Genomic DNA, 23653 nt, shown 5'->3' with positions numbered 1-23653 from the left:
TGCAGAACTAACATCATCATTGATGAGACACGACAGTCGATATAATGATATAATATTTGGTAGTTTATTTATGTATTACCTATATGGTTGGAGTCAGAGACCTATTTAGGGGGGGGAGCAATTTTATATATTTAATATAAATATGTACACCCTAGAAATCAACGGACTAGCGCGACTGTTTGACCAAAGTTTAACTTAGATTTTACAAATTCGTTCATTATATTTTGAAATAACAATTAATTTAATATATAATAAACGAAGCTACAATAGTCCACAGTAATATTTCATATTCATTTTTCTAAAATTCGTTATTAAGCTCGTGACGCCAACATTTCAATAAGATTTAACTCGAATTCTAATGTAGTATGTAAAATAAAAATACAAGTATAACTTAATGCGAATCCGAGTAAAGTATTACGGTCAGAATTATCTCAGTTAGAGTATATAACTATTATTGATATACCAAACATATTTAGTCATACAATCAATGACTTTGTGAGAATGCAATATAAAATATAATAATTAATAACTATTATATTATGTATGCTAAATTGAGTATTAAAAATGTTAGTGACTAACCTACTTTGAATTTTTCTTCGCCAACATTGCCCTAATTTAAATGTACATCCTCTTATTTGTAGATTATAGATGTTTTATTGTCGTTTACAAACAACATTATTCACCTATTTCCATGGTCTCCGAAGAAAAATGTATTTCCACAGTTCAACTTGGTAGAATGTGCATTCCTTTAGATAAACGTGCAAATTAATATTATGTCGAATTAATGATAAATCAATGGTTGTCAAAGTCGGTATATCATCTAGCTTGTTCAATTTTAAGCGAATAAGTTTAGCCAGCTTGCAAGAAATATTTTCTAATACTTTTCTATTTAGAGAACTACGAAAAATTTGCCAATTTAGGTTGTTTATGTCGGTTTTACTGTGTTTATGAATTTATGATCAGGGTTTACTTTCAACTATTATATTTTAAGGATATAATTTTAAAAAGAACTTACGATTTTTGACATAGCAAGGCCACCGCTGTACATCGTCTTTTAGTGTTTAATGAAAATTAAATTTGTAACCTTCGTAGATAATAAGTGGCTTCGTTTTTTAACTAGGTATTAACAAACTGCATCATGTTGATACAAGTAGATACAAAGCTGAATTCGGACTGACAGTGTAAATGTTGAATAAAATTAAATAAGCTAGTCTAAAATACCATAAAACATAATTTTGAATATAATAACTATACACTAGCGATAAACGTTTTTGATAAAACCGGCGTTTTCGTGTAGCTTATTTGAACGTTACAACTATATCATCAACAGTTACTCGAGCCGCAAACTCACCTACGGCGAAAAGGTTATCAGGCCAGAATTCAGCGGTCTCCGTTATCGTAAACAACAGGTCGGGTTGCAGCTCAGATAATACTTTTGTTTGTAGTTTCCTTTAGAACACAACTATATAGTATACAACAATTAATAACATACATAAAGGTGATATTATATGTGCGGATCTTAATTCCCGGCAAACGGATGACGCATTGCGTCCAGTCGGGAGTGACGAGGCTTGCAAATAAACGCATACCCGTATATTAAACAATAAGAGTCGCTTCGTCGAAATGTCGTTGCACTGAATAACACAATATAACGCAAGGACATCGCGAAAACAGTTTGATTGAGAATCGATTTGCGCGGAAATAGAGTCGGGCGACGACTGTTATTCTTTTGCATTACAGACTGACCGGCGACGGATATAATACCTATATTATCGTGGTTAAATTATACTATTATAGTTGAAAAAATCAGTATTTTACGAATTTGTATCCTGCAGAAGAGTACCTATGATAAATAGTAATATTATTATCACAACCCACGGTTAGGTTATGATAAATAATATTTTACAACAATAAATAATTATACGTTATACATCAAAGTTTCGTATATTGGCGAAAAAAAAAATCATTATACATAAACGAAATAATTTATGATTTCACCAATAAAAAAGCCAAAATGAGAATTTGCATTAAAATTGAAATTTCTTGTATAAAATTGTGTTAATAATTATGTTACTCGTAATAAAATAGTTATATTAATTTTTGTGTGGGTGCTGCTCTGATGTATACTACCTAGGTGTCGAGTGAATCACTTTAATGGGCATGTTAAATTTGAATTCAATGATGTACCATTGACTACGAAAACGATTTTGGATGGAGACTGTCTGTGTCAGCCTATATAATATAACTATAAGTACATTTCATGGGTTTTTTTTTTTATTGATTTAGCTATTAAAGCTATTAAAGTCATTTATTTTAATTTTAGTATGGCGATAGGTTTTTTCCGAAAATATTATATTTATTAGATTATTTATGTTTAAATATTATAATAATATATATTTACACCATATCGTATCAACTTATATAACTTAAAACTTAATAACATATGTCTATAAATATCCTAAACTAGTAAAAGAATATGCTTAGTCATTAGTATAAATAGATAATATTTCGAAGGAAATCAAAAATACCATTATTACATATAGTAAAATTCATAATAATATTTTATACGTAAATATTTTAGGTTCCAATGAAAAAATGTTTTTATTTTTTTTTAAATCATAACAAAATAATCAACATTCTTATTTATCTTTGAATAAGTAATTACGTCCAAATTTAAACTTAAAATGTCTGTGTAAAAATAATTTACATCATTTATAATTTATGGTTTTATAATAAATCACTTTTGAAGAATCATGATAATCTTGTGTTCAATTTTCAAAACTTTGGTATAAAGTTTTTATAAATTTCTTACTACAAATAAGTTTGCGATTTTTTATGATTTTGACGAGTTTCAAATTTAAATAAAAAAAAATGTGCCATGTATTTTTAATATGTTTATACTAATATAAATACAACTTATGTGGGATCTTATACATTTTCAAGAATTTCAACCTATAAAATATTGTTTTATCAATCTTAAAAGAAAAAAAAATTTAAAAAATTTAAAATTTATCAAGCTTCTAAATAGCTCTAAAAGAAATTAGAAATTGAAAATTTTATCATATAACGAAAATGATAATATTTGTTTGGTAAAAATTTCAAGTATCTAATATTATTATTATTATTATTTAAATAAAAAAAAATACCAAAAATTGTTTAATAAAAAATAATTATTTTACAAGTAAATTTCAAATGTCATAAAAATTTTAACTTAAAATACTCATGAAAAATTATTATTGATTTCTAGAATAATTTGTTTATATATATATATATATAATATAGGTTGAAACATTTATGAAGTTATGAAAAACCTTGTTTTACATTTTCAAGTCTTAGGTATAAGAAAAAAAATATTTATGTATTGCTAACTACAAAAATATTTGTTTATTTTCTAGATTTTTTATGAATTTTGACAAAAATCTAACTTCAAATGGTAATAAAAAAAAACCATTGAGATTATAGATATTCAATATTTTTTAATTAAAAAATAAACAACTTATAAAGAACTTGATATTAAATTTTCAAGCTTTTCTATATAACAAATAATTTTTTAATTGACATTTATAGAAAAAAAAACTAATATAAAATTGAAAAATTAACATGTCTATAAATAACTGAAAAGGTGTTGAAATATTTTGAAAATATTTTCGTGAATATAAAATTATAACATAAAAGTTTGGTAGTATCAATGGTATATCGATTTTTTCAAAAATTAAATTTGCATAAAAATTTCAGTTTTTTCTTAATTTTTTGTTTATTTTTTAAAAAACAATTATAAAAAAGTACTAGGAATATTTTACTTTTGATGACCCCAAAGTACCATCTAGGTATTATTTTCCGGTTGAAACCACCCCCATTTTTGAAAGTTTCACAGTCTCAAAAAGTTATTACAGACAGAAAAACACACATCATTGTAAAATCAATAGGTACATTAATTGCATTGCTCAGAATCAAAGACGTTGATTAAATGTCAATTTATTCCTTATATTTATATTTATAATGCTTTTTCTTATGAAAGTGATATTTCCTATTTAAATGTACTTATTTAAAGTTTCATTTATCTTGTTATCTGTCTATAATTGTACGAAATTTTTCTACAGACATTTATGCAAATAATAAATTAGAGGTTATTGATTTTGGCTAATTTTCATCTAGAGCCGACCGACTAATAGTCTTAATTTATTTGCATCAATATTATGTTGACGTTGTAAGTGCGTGCAAAATATTTTTTCACCGATACCTCTAAATTATAATTGTAACGCTAAAGGTGCAATTATATTATCGATAAATATTCATGTTAGTGATAAACAATATTAAACAATAATTTAAAATAAAATAAATTATGTCAAAAAAAGTTACAATTCGTATGCTTGCCAAGAAAATTGGCGACAGCCTCGAGAAATTTGAGCACTCCTAAGTATTTTTTTGAATTCTATACAATATACCCCTCTAAGTATATAAATTCCTCCAAAGCGTGATACTATGGATAGTATAATATATTACACCATAATTATATTATACATATATACAGATGTGATACACGGAAACGAAAATCTCACTGTACATGGAGGGAGGAGAAACGCCCGTGTAAAAAGTTACCGTGAAATAAAAAATACGAAAGAGATATATAATATACGATTATATATATATATAATACCTACGAAGCCACTGCAGTCGGGGGATTATGGACGATGTTTGGAGTGATTGAATGAAAGGCGACGGCAGTGGTTTGAACAAGAGCGACAATCAAGGGACGACCCTCGGTCCCAGTCGCGCGTACCTTTTTCCCTCTCCTCCCGCGAGTGTCCTGCCGCAGTCGTCTACCACTCCCTTATCCATCCACCTTATCCCCTCGCCAACGCATTTTGCTGTGTGGGTATGTATATATATTATAAGTCCCGAGGGAATATCGCAACGTCCTTCGTCGTCTTCAGCCAGCGGCGACGACTCGGCGGGTGGCAGTCGCTCGTTTTGGATAGTGAAAACGGTAGTCTATAATATATATTAACATATTAAACTAAATAATAGTCTCGAAATATTGTGCACAACACCCTACCATCTAGACGTTCGTCGTCGTTATCAGCGATTACACATCGCTCTGTGGTTCTATATTCGTTATAGTTATAGTCGGTCCACAGTTATAACTTTCGACAAACGTTCCAGCTAACCATATGGCTACGGCGCAATAATAAATTAGGCCTTTTTATTTTTTTTTTCAAATGCCGGTCACGATGACGGTCTATGAATGTGCAGCGTATAGTAATTATAGTGACATCTTAATTGTCAATTGAGAACAAATTTGGGTTGGGTCATTTGGCAAAAGTAAAAACATATGTTTACTATGGATCATAACCATTAATTATTATAACTCTACCCAACTACAAGCCACAGATCCCATTATAATTAATTTTTTTAGTTGTCTAAAAAAATTGTTCAAAATTAAGCTTACCTACTTTTTTATTTATTTTTACAGAAACTAAAGAAAAGGATTTTCTAGCCTGTTCCTAGCCTTCCACACATATCTGTGTGAAAAAAATTATTGAATACAAATAAAATTAATACAGATTAAAGGATTTAACGACCATTTTGAAAAACTACATTCCTCTAATTATTCGTTTAAATTTTATTTTAAATGTAAAATAAAATAGTGTAAAAAGTGGCTTAAGAAATAGTTTTCGAAGAAATGTAAAGATTTCAAACCTTAAGTGAATTCAAAAGCCAATATTATAAGTTTTATACCGCGAGTTCAAGTATTTTTAATATTTTATTTAAGGCAATTCTGAATTACACAAAACACAACATATGCATCATACATTTTGCACAAACTATAAAAATTATTTAAATCTTATTCAAAACAAAAAAAAAACTGAACGTTTTAAGTGTATTTTACGCTTTTTTTCTAGTATTTATGTATAAATGTAAGTATCCAGTATATTAGTAGTTAGTACCCGTATGTCTACTATATATTATACCTATAAAATTAGAGTATATGCATATTATTATATTGATTTTTGAATTTTATTTCGGTGGAAATGTCTGTTTGCCAGTTTGCGAGTACCTTTATATATACATAGGTTCAACACATTCAACACGATGAAACAAACAGTCATATGAAGAGTTAACGAACGAAATCGCCGAAAGCAAATATTCAAAATTCGATACGACGGATACATAATACAATATATACGACGAACATAAATGTGTGTGAGTGTGTGTGTGTGTGTGTGTGTGGGTGTGTGTGGGTGTGCGTATAAATATAAATACCAGTCGGTGACTGTGATAGAGACGGAAACACGACTACAGACTGGTAAAGATTTGTCAAAGGGCTCATACATAATATATACTTAATAAACGCGTATACATGTGTATATATATATATATATATCCATGGGGAGCGGAAAAACTTTGTCCTTCATCACACGGGAAATTATTCGTGAGCGGAAAAAGTGGCGGCGGCGCGTAAAGTCCACACAAACGGGCGAATCGTCGTCGTCGGGAAAAACCGCTCCGAGGCGAGAAACTCGTGATGTATATAATATGCAAATCGGCGCACCAACCCTTCCCACCGAAAATGACAGCGCGGATAGAGATTCGCTAGCACAGTCTCTCTCTATCTCTGTCTTTCTTTTATACGATATTATATTGCGTTATTTGCGCAAATAAAATATACGAGTCGGCCCGTTAATGACGAACGCGTAAAGAGAAAAAGTTACGCTCGATTTAAATATTCCGATTGTTCCCCCGTGAGGACGTGAGGGTATATATATATATATATACATACATAATAAATATAGTTGAAGAGGTGGTGAGTGGGGTGTACAGTCGTCGGGATCTCTTTTCGCGATGTAGATGCGCGGGGCGGGCTAGAGGAATAATATTAGTCGGTCGAATCATCTGCAGCAAAGGTGTTGTTCAAGACGACCTCTGGCTGTGAATATTATATAATATTATTGAAATATGCTGTAAAGTAAGTATATTCACCAATCAACATTACGTGGCTGCACGAGTTAATATTAAATAGTAGTCTTTGAAAAGATCTCTTATTCCTTGTCTGCTATTATGTGTACAACCCCAAAATGGGCTGGGTATCTAGTTGAATTTTATTCAATGTTTTTCATTTTTTGTCAACCATGACGAGATAATAATATTCGTTTTGTAGAGTACCTATTTTAATCATCAAACAGTGGGAAGTTTTTTTAAAAAACTGTGATTTAAATGAAGCAAATATACAAGTGACGATTAAAACAAATTACACTTTTTCAATATTTCTCATCGTAGTCGGTTTTCTATTTAATAGAGGCAATTTAAAACGGAGTATGTACGGCAATATTATGCTCGTGTTAAGAAACATCGGCTCAGACTAACAAGTATCGTTATTCATAAACACGTTTTTTGCACATAGGATAGCGCAGTCACGGAGATTTTTACAGTTTAAAGAATCTGTCAACATAATATTAGTTTAACTTTGATGATTTTAATTTTTAAACAAAGATTTCGTTAATTTGTTTAATAGAAATTTGTAATTACATGCATAGGTAAGTATATATAGTTTTAAAATTAAAAATTAAAAATTTGTAGAAATAGCATTTTTAATCAGTCACCCTTTTAACGTATATAATATTGAGCCAACACACTTAAAGCGCATATAAAACCAGAATGCGCATGTATTAAATACCCAGCCTAATATATTCATAGATAAATATAGCGTAAAGGTATAACGGTGCTGTATTTCAATTAATAACGATCTCCTCACTCTCACTTCATTGGCAACGAATTATTCCGTTTTCTAAACAAACATAACATTCAATTTTATTATTATAATACTCGTTACTCGTATGGAATTTAATATAGAGATAGGTTGTAGAGTCCTGTTGAAGAATATATATACTTTTTTTTTTTAATTAACTACTATTATCATCAAATATCATAGCAAAATAACTGATATTGAAGCGAAGCTGTAAGATAACGCTAGTAAAATAATTAAATAATAAATAATTTATGTTACTGTATGGACTTATGATTATTGGTTACCCTAGTCCAAGTAGGTATATGTTATAAGTTTATAATATAATATTTTTATAAACCAAAATAATTTTATGTCACTTATAAAATCGTCTATTATAATTTATACGAAACACAGATGTTAATATAAAATATAGATAATTATAACAACTAACAAATTTAGATTCAATATAAATATATCCTATACATAACTAACTACGAACTGTAACAAGAAATCTAGAAACAGTACTATAGTAGTAACTATGCTAGATTGACTATTACGGAAAACTGAACAAATACCTATAACTAAGCTCTACTCTCCCAATACAAGCTATGCTTATAGGGAGTGTTGAATATTGTTTATTTGTCCGAATTTGTATATGTATTATGTACCTATATTTGCAAAAATAAATATTAAATATATATACCTACAGAGTTTAAAAATACTTTGACAGTCAACTTGATATCGTAGCTACTCTTTGAATATATGGAATATTTAGATTAATTAATTTGGAACACCTTCAATTAATATACGAACTGTTTATAAATATAACAAATTTATTAAGGAAATAGATTTAATGAATCAAATAAAAATATACATAAGTACATGAATAGCCTAAAAAGTATTTAAATTACAGTAACTAGGTATGCAAATTTATTTTTTTTTCTATCGCATGCTTTATTTTAAATTGTGAATATACAAATTTAAAATAAACATTTAACTTTTTATACTTATAATGGTTATAATTTATACACTTAGTTTAATAAAATATGCATATCAACAATGGAAAAACAAAAACAACTCTATAGTAATTTAAATACCTACTTTCTTATAAAAAAAAAAAAAAAAAATAAGAAAAAGAAAAAGAAAGAAGAATTAGAAGAAATAATCCTTCTTTTCAATATAAATGTATTTATATATATTTTAATAACTTGTATACAATTAATTAAAATAATAATACAAAAATATGCATAACTTATTACCCACATTTTATATAGTGCGAATAGCATTCATTAAAAGTACCTATAAATATACACACAAGATACAAACTATATTCATACACATATCTACAGGCTATTGGGGTAAGTATTGTGCAAACGATTCACCCCCATGAGACGATACCACAAAGAAAAATGGCTACTGGTTATTATACAATATTTGATGTCTTCTAAAATAAAATTATACTTCCATATCACTATGAAATTGTGTACAAAGGTATACCCAATTAAAACAAATAAAATACGATTTCCTACCTAGTATTTTTAAAATTAAACACGCCTTGATAATAGATACACATTACAATTCAAGTATGTATACAGGTATAATATAATAATAAAATATATGTTTTTATTAAATTATTACTGTGTTATATGTGAACAGTAAATTACATACTTAAAAAAATATATGTTTTGATATACCTACTCACATAGTTCGATTATTATACATATACACATAACAATAAATAATATAAATGGCGAATTGTATTAAAAAAAAAATCCTTATTAGTCAACACGAGAACCGTTTCTATTTATAATAATATAAACCTATTTAAAATCGCTCGGCGATATAACAAATATAATATTGAATCAATGACCGCGAATTGACATAGTTTTCGTAACGGTACCTACTACCTTTGCGCGAACCACGTATCCCGTATGTCATATATCAGCTAGTTAAAAGTCATAAAAAGAAAACTTTTCATAATGGTCTTAGTCTGCGTATAAGTACATAAAATATAATAACTGTCGATCGGATTCGGCGATCGATGATCGGAAACGCGCAACGTATATTATTTCGTACATGATGGTTTATGTGAGAAAACACTGAGAAAAAAAGTAATAAAAAAAAAACGATCATTTGCCCGCGCACCTATACAGATATCGATGATATCGTAAAATATATGCTCGCGTCATTTGAATATAATATGTAAATTCGATTTCGGATTGAGATCTCGCCTATACCTCGTGTATAATGCGACTACGACGTAACGTTAAATAGATATATGTGCATAATATACAATATACTATATATATATATATATATATATATACCACTCGAACATATATTATTAAACTCGCATACACACGTATCTAGTACCATTGATTATATATAGTTTATAATATATATTATAAATTATCAATGCTAGTACCTATCTATATAAATATTATTAAATAGAATATATGTACAACAATACAAAATATTATATCCGTTGACCGAATGGTATTGGTATTAATCTGTTCGTCGCGTATACACCTATGAAGTATGCATGTCGGTCGTGTATAGTGACGAATAGTAAAAATAATGATAATAATAATAACAACAACAACAAACAGCTGCATCACCACATAATATGTATATACAGGGCGATTCACCAAGCATGATCATCCCTATTATCCATTTAATTAAAAATGTATTCAAATTCTTATTTTCGGAATGCTTATAGATATACTTAAAGACCATATTTACAAAATAAATTTGTATAATAATACGTACATTTTTTGTATTATACTTAAGAAGTTTTGTATGGTAACACAAACTTCTATTTTTAAATGAGAATTCCCTTTTCTTACTGTAAATTATCTAGCGGAGAATATTAAGAAATCCCTAAAAAATTTTTTACAAAAAAATAAAAAGATGCTAAACCAGATATAGTGTTTCGACTATTTTTAGAAACTATAAATGTTAGTAGATTAATATTAATTATTACTAAAATTTTCAAGTCGCCATAGCCCCAAAATCTTTCGATTCCGTTACTATGGACCTATTGTCTTTTGTAATGCACCAAGTCAAATAATTGAAAAACTATTCGTTCGAATTTCGATTTTTGAAATAAATATATATTCGCTAAATAATTCAAAAGTGGATTCTCGTTAGAAGAACAGAAGTTCGTATGTCCACAGTACACTTCTTAAGACGTTACAGTACAAAAAATGTCGAAATTAAAAAACACCGCGATCTTAAAGTATGTCTAAAAATTAAAAAAAAAATCAGACGTTTAATTACCGTGTCGGTGGAGAAGAAAATCGGCGAGCGTGCTTGATAGATCGCCCTGTACACATACAGGTACGTATATAGTCGCACGCAGATATAAACAATTTTACGTTCACTCTGTACACGCGTATTCACATTTATATTTATACATATGTGTATAATGTATATATGTATAATAATATACCTAATAATATATAACCGGGTCCCGCGTCGTAGTGTCGCATTCCTAAAATATTCATACGGTCATGGTCGGAACATCAATCATATGCGCGTGTGTGTGAGCGCGGCTTTCGTATTATAATTCTATATTATACACACCTGTTTGAGTGTGTGTGTGTGTGTGTGTGTGTGTGTTTGTGTGTGTGTGTGTTAAATGTAAGTGGTGCAGCGGCGAGCATTTGTCATCGCCGACGACTGCCGAGAGCCGGTGTTCTCCGGGCGATCTGCGCACACAAAGCACGCACGTCAATCAAAACGTATAAAATAATAATGATTATAATAAAAATATAAACACATACATCCTTAATCCGCGCGTCCGTCTTCGTCGTCTCGTATTGCGTGTATTATGTTTTTTCCCCGAGTACCCGTGTATGTATAAGCGTTTCGGCGATTCGCTCGTGTCGTACGCTCGCCACGCGAATTCCTACAAAAAAAAAAAAAAACCTATTTATAATATGTGTGTATACTCGTACATATACATAAGTATAATACATAAAGAGACCTTACACGTCGACAAATTTCCAATTAAAATACGATTGTCCAAAACGCGTTCAAATTCAAATCGCGTATATGTGTATAATGCTAGTATAGCTAATATAGTCGCCTAGCTGGCACAATATATATATTATGTATTTATCGGTAAAGTGACGTGCACACTATAATACAGATCGATGTGCCGAGAAAAATATTTTCGTGTATAAGCTTATATTATAGTGTCTGTTCAGCGACATTTTTGACTTACCGGTTGCATAGTTTTTAGGCCTGGCAGACGTTTGGTTTTTTTGTTTATCAATTTATCATATGTTATACTTGGATATAAATAAAGCAATAAACAATACAGTTTTATTGTTTACAAGTTTAAAGTTATATGATGTATTAATATATGTAACATATACATACTTATATGTACAATATAAATACAATCACCTAACCTATCTCGACCACAACATTTGTATTCTGACATAAATATAGCTACTATAGCTAGATTTCCTTGCATAGAAATCGACTGTGATGACGCGATTTGTACAACCAAACTGAGTACAAGACGAGAAAATAATTTATTTTATTAGTTACTCCGCAATAGGATTGGATATTGAAGAAAAATAGCTGAAATAATATTACTTTTTTTTCCGAATAATAAACGTGTAATTAATTTATGTCATAAAAAAATGCAATAAAAAGCCAACAAAGAATGTTTAGGCTGTTTAGCTTAATTGCTGCCTTTAATCGTTGATATTTTTTACTCTGTACGCACTGAGTATTGAATATCTACCTACACGAGTATATTTATAAATCATAGCAAACAGTAAAAACGGTAAGTACTAGGTACGTTCGTGCGTGAAAATCGTGTAACATTTTGTAACGTTCTATAAATAAATATTATAAAATATGGTACATTGATACACACTCGACACTCTTTGATTCTGTCAAAATAATTATTTAATATTAAAATGACGCGTGGCAGTCAGTTTGACATTCGCCATCAACACGAGCGAACTCAAATATACAAATTATTAACTGCCATTTTGTGTAGTATAATGTATTATTTTAAATATATTAATAATTATTTTAGATATATAAATCTAACACATCTTTTTATTAGTATTACATCTTTTATCACAAGTGCTCAACCCCCCCTCTCCATCTATGGAAAACGTATCCATATGGAATATTTGAAATATAAAGCCCTTCTCTCGATAACTATATAATACTATAATTAGGTTCTCCTTACCATGTTACAATCATTGCTATATTAACCCGATCTATGTGGTTTACGGGGTACAGGTATTATAGAAAAATGGCAATGTAATTTATATTAATATACCTTGAAAACAAATTTAATTTACCAAGCTTAGTGTTAGTGTTTGAATATGACAAAATTATGTCAATGTTGCATAAACTCAATGGGCCGGACATAATAAGCAACAATAATGAACATTATCAGGAAGATGCTCTTATCCTTGGTAAATAAATAAATTACTAGGTGTCTAGGGTGTTTAAGTACAATAGGTACATACTCAACATCTTGGAAGTGGAAATAAAAATGGTACCAAAAATATTATTAATGCCCTTATTTCTTACATTATTATCCTAATAGCGCTGGATAAACAATGACACATCAACCGATTAACCACATTATCTGACTATTTTGCATAAAAGTTAGTGATAAATCACTTAACTTGAAAATTAATTAGAATATTTAAAAGTATACACGAAAGTATGAGACGATTATAATATAAATCTTATGTATACCTATAAACCATTAACCAATCATAGAATATAATCTATGATCTGTATCTATATAAAGTATTTATATTGCATCAGAAATAAATTTACGAACAAAATGTCCTTTGACTTTATTTAAAGATCTATAAATACTACACTATTAAGTATTAGGTAAGTAGGTACTAATAATCTAACGTTCGCAAAAAAAAAAAAATACTCTAGTACGTTATGTCATTGTTGCAGTACTTAAAAAGGGTGCCCGAACACGTCGAGTATATCATACACACGCGATTAATCCGTTCTCCGGGTACTACGCTATTGTTTCGTCGATAGCTATATAATATTACAATATATACTCGTGTAGATCTCAGGACAAAACGATTTATATACGCGGACTATATACTGTTGTACAGTTATAACTTATTATAAGTGTATCGAAAAAAAAAATTATAACACAATATTATACCTTCGTACACCATATATTACGCGCGAGTGTAAGTTGTGGGTACTATAGAAAGAATTAACTTTAGTGCGGAGAGATTTCACGTGTTAATACTGCATAATACTTGGTTTTTGTCCGTGCGTGTGCGTGAAAATAAAAGAGGGTTTTACTTAATTGTTTCTGTTTAGAGGGATTAACGAAAAGAAACACTTGCCGACTATACCGTTTTAAGTATTTTTATTTACTATATCACATCTACTGTTGAAACGAGATCGAATAAATATTGTCTAGAACAAAAAATAGTTCACATAATATAATATTTTATCGTGAAATAGGTAACCTATCTATTTATTGTCAATATTCAATCCATGGCAGTATAATACGGTCATTTACGGAACAGATTCCGTAACTAAATTAAATTATATTGAATATAAATATAAATTCATACTTTTAAGCTATAGAAACTTTTTGATTTAGCAAATTCGTATGACTACTGCATAAAATTTACGCCTATATAACATACCGTTGAGTGGTAGGTATAGTTTGTTCTACAAAATTTGTCATTATTCATTAGGTATACAAGTATGACTTATAGTTTGGTGAATAAATCCATGTATAGTTAAGTACTTATAAGCAATCTTTGATGTTGTAACTTAAACTATAATGTATGACCACCACTGTCCACTGATCATTGCTGAGGCCTGAGGGTCATATTGTACAATTTCTGCCTATTTTTCTATAATAAGTAAGACCATTGATTATAAATAGTATTATAATAGTACTATTTATAATCAATGATAGACTTGGTAAAAGTGTTTGTCAATCTTTTCTTTGACTGTAAAAACTAACAAGTATATTATACAGTATAAAATTATCGTGACTCGTGATTGTCAGTAGATCACAGCACCTTAGAGTTTGACTGGTAGTCCTTCGTAATTTTACATTTTTTTGATTGAAATGTGTTTAAAAATACAATAATATTTATTATTTACATAAGTTCGATATGAAATCGGGAATAGCAACTATAATAAAAAGTAATACCATAATATCGTATTATTATAAATAATAACAGTAATGTAATTAATATAAAAGTATAAAACATAATATTGTATTATTATTCGATAGTAGGTATATAATAGTGTTTACTGTTTATAGTAACTTTGACTGCCAACTTGGGTTTGATTCCTCGCCACGCCAGGGGGGACCAGGATTTTGAATTTGATGTGAACTGTATTTACTTTGGTCGTGGTGGGTTGTCGTAGTCAACTCAAAATTTGTGATGAGTGAGAAATGATAATAAAACAGGTATGGTCGAATCGCACTTATTTTAGTCGAATTGCACTACAAAGGTGATGGTAACGGTAATGGTCGAACTGCACTCGGGTAAAAATCAGGTAATAGTCGAACTGCACTTGAGCTCAAAAAAAGTATTTCAATAAAATGCTCATGCATTTGAAGGGGTAAATCATTTTCCGAGGTAAATTAAGTGGTTCTTCGTGGTTATGTATTAACTCACACCGAAAAATAAATGTAGAACATTTATCAGATTTAGTTTTGAAAAACAAACACGATGGGTACCTACAACGCCATTTAACACTATCATTTATACGTTTTTCTTTGTAAAAAATATCGCTTAGGTACAATAATTTAATTCATGGCCTCATTCACTTTTAATAATTTTTAAATTGTTTCATATTTACTGAGCGACGTAAAAGTGTGTACTAATAATTGTAGTTTACATAGGTCTAAATTGTACACGGTATAAACAACTATTTATTATCCAGTTAGGTTATATTCTTTTGTCGATATTTTGCGACAATATAATTATCTGCGTTATCTAAATTACATTAACGAACTAATATATAATGCTATTAAATAGGTAGCCCATATCGTTCGTAAACATTAGATTCGTAATATTTTTAACGGGTTTTCACTATACACATTCGACTCGTAACAAGTTTCCACGTTTTTTCCATTTTAACTCTATTTTTGAACGAGTGCAGTTCAACAACTACCTGATTTTTACCCGAGTGCAGTTCGATCATTACCTTTTTTCAATCCAAGTGCAATTCGGCCATATCTTTGTAGGTAATAAGTGAAATTCGACTTTCCCAAATAAAACATAAACAACAAAATATGCAAATAATATGTGCAATGAATAATAGATTTTATTAGAACGAAAAACTCCAAATACTAATATGAATTATATTCTGTCGGTTGCAATTGTCTGTGGTCGTTGTTACAGATCTGATTATACTTAGGGAATAGGGCTGGGCACTTTCAACTTTAGTGATTGCAGCTCGAATTCAGGAGTCTTAATATTGCATCCCAAATATAAGTATCCCGATTCCCGGTTGTAAATACGCTGGATACAAAAATAATGTAACTACAAATAAATAAAAAGAATAAAATAAAAATAAAAATATAAAATGATTTAATTATTATTAGTGTTTACACGTAACATAAACATGAACTTTTAGTTAAAAAAATCATTAATACATGGCTATGGGTAATTTATTTAAAAAACTTACGGCTTTATCATGTAAATATGGCATATTTTAAACCGTTTTACTGCTTTCTATGGAAATTTAGACGAATTATAACAGTTTTAACGGCTTTAAAAGGAAATATGGAAGATTTATAACAGTTTTACAGATTTTAATGTAAATATGGAAATTTTTAACGGTTTTACAGCTTTTAATGGAAATATTGGGTGAATTATGGTAATTAATGGAATAATACTACTATTTTATGGGAACATGGAGGATTTTTAACATTTTAACGGCTTTTAATGGAAATATGGAGGATGTTTAACAGTGTAACGGCTTTTAATGCAAATATGGAGGTATGTTATGGTATTTAATGAATATTTACTATTCTATGGGAATATGGAGGAAAATAAAGGGATTTTATGGATTTTTACGGCATTATCGTGAAAATATATAGGATTCAGATCGGTTTAACGGATTTAAATGGAAATATGAAGGATTTTTAATGGATTTACGGATTTTAATGGAAAAATTGAGGTGAATTATGGTATTTAATAAATTTTACTACTATATTAAGGGAATATGGATAAATCTTAAGGGTTTTTATGGAAATGTATGTGTTATTACAGATTTATTGGAAATATGGAGGAAAATTAAAGGTTTTTATGAATTTATATAGCTATATCATGAAAATATGAAAGATTAATAACAATTTAACAGCTTTTCATGGAAATATGAAGGTATGTTATGGTATTTAATGAATATTTGCAATTTTATGGGAATATGGAGGAAAATTATGGGATTTTATGGATTTTTACGGCTTTATCGTGAAAGTATGAAAGATTTTTAACAGTTTTAACGATTTTTATGGAAGTACGGAAGATTCATTACGGCTTAACGGCATTAAATGGAAATATTGAGTTGAATTATGGTATTTAATGAAATATTACTACTATTCAATGGGAACATGGATAAATTTTAAGGGTTGTTAGAGAAATATGTGTTTTCAAGGCTTTTAATGGAAATATGGAGGATTCTTAACGGTTTTACTGCTTTTAATGGAAATATTGGGTGAATTATGGTATATAATGGAATATTACTACTATTTTGTGGGAATATGGATTAATTTAAGGGTTTTTATAGAAATATGGATGAATATTAAGGTATTTTATGGATTTTTTACGGCATGTATTGTGGATTTAAATGGAAATATGGAGGATATATAACTGTTTTATGGCTTTAAATGGAAAAATGGAGGATTTATAACAGTTTTTAACGACTTTTAATGGAAATATGGATGATAAATAACAGTTTAACGGCTTTTGATGGAACTATTGAGGGAAATTATGATATTTAATGAATAGTTACTAATATTTGATGGTAATATGGAGGATTTATGGTATTTAATGGAATATTACTACTATTTTGTGGGAATATGGAATAGTTTTAAGGGTTTTTATGGAATTATGGATGAAAATTAATGTATTTTATGGATCATTACTGCATTCTGATGAAAGTATAAAGGAATTATAGCGGTATACCGGCTACAAATGGAAAGATGGAGGATTTATAGCAGTTAAACGGTTTTTGATGGAATTATTAAGGGAAATTATGATATTTAATGGAATATTACTACTATTTGATGGGAAAATGGAGGACTTATTATAGATTAACGGCATATGATGGAAATATTGAGGGAAATTATGGTATTTAATGGATTATAACTACTATTTGGTGGGAAAATGGAGGATTTATTATAGATTAACCGCTTTTAATGGAAATATGTAGGAAGACTAAGGTATTTTATGGATTATTATGACACTATGATGGAAAGAAGGTGAACAATTAAGGGATTTTATGAATTTTTACGGCTTTTTCATGGAAATATATAGGATTTAGATCGGTTTAACGGATATAAATGGAAAAATGGAGGATTTATAACAGATTTAACGGCTTTTAATGGAAATATGGATGATAAATAACAGTTTATACGGCTTTTGATGGAACTATTGAGGGAATTCTGTATTTAATGAATATTACTACTAATTTGATGGGAAAATTGGAGGATTTATTATAGATTAACGGCTTTTGATGGAAATATTGAGGGAAATTATGGTATTTTATGGAATATTACACTATTCAATGGAAAAATGTAGGATTTATTATACATCAACGGCTTTGATAGAAATATTGAGGATTTAGATCGGTTTAACCTGATTTAAATGGAAGTATGGAGGATTTATGACACTTTACTGCTTTGATGGAAATATTAAGGGAATTATAGTATTAATGGAATATTACTACTATTTGGTGGGAAAATGGAGGATTTAAATATAGATAACCCGCTTTTAATGGAAATATGGAGGATGATTAAGGTATTTTATTGATTATTATGGGACTATGATGGAAAGAAGGTGGAACAATTAAGGGATTTTATGGATCATTTACTGCATTATCATGGAAGTATAAAGGAATTATAGCGGTATAACGGCTATAAATGGAAAGATGGAGGATTTATAGCAGTTTAACGGTTTTTGATGGAATTATTGAGGGAAATTATGATATTTAATGGAATATTACTACTATTTGATGGGAAAATGGAGGATTTATTATAGATTAACGGCTTTAAATATATTACTACTATTTTATGGAAATATGGAGGATTTATAGCAGTTTAACAGCTTTTAATGAAATATGGATGATAAATAACAGTTTAACGGCTTTTGATGGAAATATTGAGGGAAATTAATGGTATTTTAATGGATTATTACTACTATTTGGTGGAAAATGGAGGATTTATTATAGATTAACCGCTTTAAATATATTACTACTATTTTATGGAAAGATGGAGGATTTATAGCAGTTTAACGGCTTTTGATGGAAATATGGAAGATGATTAAGGTATTTATGGATTATTATGGGACTATGATGGAAAGAAGGTAACAATTAAGGGATTTTATGGATTTTTAAGGCTTTTTCATGGAAATATATAGGATTGATTATATAATAACGGATTTAATTGGAAATATAGAGGATTTATAACAGTTTCCACGGATTTAAATGGAAAGATGGAGGATTTATAGCAGTTTAACGGCTTTTGATGGAAATATTGAGGGAATTATGGTATTTAATGGAATATTACTACTATTTGATGGGAAAATGGAGGATTTATTATAGATTAACGGCTTTTGATGGAAATATTGAGGAAAATTATGGTATTTAATGGAATATTACTACTATTCAATGGGAAAATGTAGGATTTATTATAGATCAACGGCTTTTGATGGAAATATTGAGGATTTAGATCGTTTAACGGATTTTAATGGAAGTATGGAGGATTTATGACAATTTAACGGCTTTTGATGGAAATATTGAGGGACATTATGGTATTTAATGGAATATTACTACTATTTGGTGGGAAAATGGATGGATTTATTATAGATAAACCGCTTTTAATGAGAAATATGGAGATGATTAAGGTATTTTATGGATTATTATGGGACTATGATGGAAAGAAGGTGAACAATTAAAGGATTTATGGATTTTTAAGGCTTTTTCATGAAATATATAGGATTGATTATATATTAACGGATTTAATTGGAAATATAGAGGATTTTAACAGTTTCACGGATTTAAATGGAAAGATGGAGGATTTATAGCAGTTTAACGGCTTTTGATGGAAATATTGAGGGAATTATGGTATTTAATGGAATATTACTACTATTTGATGGGAAAATGGAGGATTTATTATAGATTAACGGCTTTTGATGGAAATATTGAGGAAAATTATGGTATTTTAATGGAATATTACTACTATTCAATGGGAAAAATGTAGGATTTATTATAGATCAACGGCTTTTGATGGAAATATTGAGGATTTAGATCGGTTTAACGGATTTTAATGGAAGTATGGAGGATTTATGACAATTTAACGCGCTTTTGATGGAAATATTGAGGGACATTATGGTATTTAATGGAATATTACTACTATTTGGTGGAAAATGGAGGATTTATTATAGATTAACGGCTTTTGATGGAAATATTGAGGAAAATTATGGTATTTAATGGAATATTACTACTATTCAATGGGAAAATGTAAGGATTTATTATAGATCAACGGCTTTTGATGGAAATATTGAGGATTTAGATCAGTTTAACGGATTTTAATGGAAGTATGGAGGATTTATGACAATTTAACGGCTTTTGATGGAAATATTGAGGGAAATTATGGTATTTAATGGAATATTACTACTATTCAATGGGAAAATGTAGGATTTATTATAGATCAACGGCTTTTAATGGAAATATGGAAGATGATTAAGGTATTTTATAGATTATTATGGGACTATGATGGAAAGAAGGTGACCAATTAAGGGATTTTATGGATTTTTAAGGCTTTTTCATGGAAATATATAGGATTTAGATCGGTTTCACGGATTTAAATGGAAAGATGGAGGATTTATAGCAGTTTAACGGCTTTTGATGGAAATATTGAGGGAATTATGGTATTTAATGGAATATTACTACTATTTGATGGGAAAATGGAGGATTTATTATAGATTAACGGCTTTTGATGGAAATATTGAGGAAAATTATGGTATTTAATGGAATATTACTACTATTCAATGGGAAAATGTAGGATTTATTATAGATCAACGGCTTTTGATGGAAATATTGAGGATTTAGATCGGTTTAACGGATTTTAATGGAAGTATGGAGGATTTATGACAATTTAACGGCTTTTGATGGAAATATTGAGGGACATTATGGTATTTAATGGAATATTACTACTATTTGGTGGGAAAATGGAGGATTTATTATAGATTAACCGCTTTTAATGGAAATATGGAAGATGATTAAGATATTTTATGGATTATTATGGGACTATGATGGAAAGAAGGTGAACAATTAAGGGATTTTATGGATTTTTAAGGCTTTTTCATGGAAATATATAGGATTTAGATCGGTTTCACGGATTTAAATGGAAAGATGGAGGATTTATAGCAGTTTAACGGCTTTTGATGGAAATATTGAGGGAATTATGGTATTTAATGGAATATTAATACTATTTGATGGGAAAATGGAGGATTTATTATAGATTAACGGCTTTGATGGAAATATTGAGGGAAATTATGGTATTTAATGGAATATTACTACTATTCAATGGAAAAATGTAGGATTTATTATAGATCAACGGCTTTTGATAGAAATATTGAGGATTTAGATCGGTTTTATTTAACGGATTTTTAATGGAAAGTATGGAGGATTTATGACAATTTAACGGCTTTTGATGGAAATATTGAGGGAAATTATGGTATTTAATGGAATATTAACTACTATTTGTGGGGAAAATGGAGGATTTATTATAGATTAACCGCTTTTAATGGAAATATGGAAGATGATTAAGGTATTTTATGGATTATTATGGGACTATGATGGAAAGAAGGTGAACAATTAAGGGATTTTATGGATTTTTAAGGCTTTTTCATGGAAATATATAGGATTTAGATCGGTTTCACGGATTTAAATGGAAAGATGGAGGATTTATAGCAGTTTAACGGCTTTTGATGGAAATATTGAGGGAATTATGGTATTTAATGGAATATTACTACTATTTGATGGAAAATGGAGGATTTATTATAGATTAACGGCTTTTGATGGAAATATTGAGGAAAATTATGGTATTTAATGGAATATTACTACTATTCAATGGGAAATGTAGGATTTATTATAGATCAACGGCTTTTGATGGAAATATTGAGGATTTAGATCGGTTTAACGGATTTTAATGGAAGTATGGAGGATTTATGACAATTTAACGGCTTTTGATGGAAATATTGAGGGAAATTATGGTATTTAATGGAATATTACTACTATTTGGTGGGAAAATGGAGGATTTATTATAGATTAACCGCTTTTAATGGAAATATGGAAGATGATTAAGGTATTTTATGGATTATTATGGGACTATGATGGAAAGAAGGTGAACAATTAAGGGATTTTATGGATTTTTAAGGCTTTTTCATGGAAATATATAGGATTTAGATCGGTTTCACGGATTTAAATGGAAAGATGGAGGATTTATAGCAGTTTAACGGCTTTTGATGGAAATATTGAGGGAAATTATGGTATTTAATGGAATATTACTACTATTTGATGGGAAAATGGAGGATTTATTATAGATTAACGGCTTTTGATGGAAATATTGAGGAAAATTATGGTATTTAATGGAATATTACTACTATTCAATGGGAAAATGTAGGATTTATTATAGATCAACGGCTTTTGATGGAAATATTGAGGATTTAGATCGGTTTAACGGATTTAATGGAAGTATGGAGGATTTATGACAATTTAACGGCTTTTGATGGAAATATTGAGGGAAATTATGGTATTTAATGGAATATTACTACTATTTGGTGGGAAAATGGAGGATTTATTATAGATTAACCGCTTTTAATGAAAATATGGAAGATGATTAAGGTATTTTATGGATTATTATGGGACTATGATGGAAAGAAGGTGAACAATTAAGGATTTTATGGATTTTTAAGGCTTTTTCATGGAAATATATAGGATTTAGGATCGGTTTCACGGATTTAAATGGAAAGATGGAGGATTTATAGCAGTTTAACGGCTTTTGATGGAAATATTGAGGGAATTATGGTATTTAATGGAATATTACTACTATTTGATGGGAAAATGGAGGATTTATTATAGATTAACGGCTTTTGATGGAAATATTGAGGAAAATTATGGTATTTAATGGAATATTACTACTATTCAATGGGAAAATGTAGGATTTATTATAGATCAACGGCTTTTGATGGAAATATTGAGGATTTAGATCGGTTTAACGGATTTAATGGAAGTATGGAGGATTTATACAATTTAACGGCTTTTGATGGAAATATTGAGGGAAATATATGGTATTTAATGGAATATTACTACTATTTGGTGGGAAAATGGAGGATTTATTATAGATTAACCGCTTTGTTTTAATGGAAATATGGAAGATGATTAAGGTATTTATGGATATTATGGGACTATGATGGAAAGAAGGTGAACAATTAAGGGATTTTATGGATTTTTAAGGCTTTTTCATGGAATATTTAGGATTTAGATCGGTTTCACGGATTTAAATGGAAAGATGGAGGATTTATAGCAGTTTAACGGCTTTTGATGGAAATATTGAGGGAAATTATGGTATTTAATGGAATATTACTACTATTTGATGGGAAAAGGAGGATTTATTATAGATTAACGGCTTTAAATATATTACTA

Source organism: Rhopalosiphum maidis, chromosome 1 (genome assembly GCF_003676215.2).
Source record: "Rhopalosiphum maidis isolate BTI-1 chromosome 1, ASM367621v3, whole genome shotgun sequence".
Classification (NCBI taxonomy): Eukaryota; Metazoa; Arthropoda; class Insecta; order Hemiptera; family Aphididae; genus Rhopalosiphum; species Rhopalosiphum maidis.
This window is presented reverse-complemented; position numbering follows the sequence as displayed.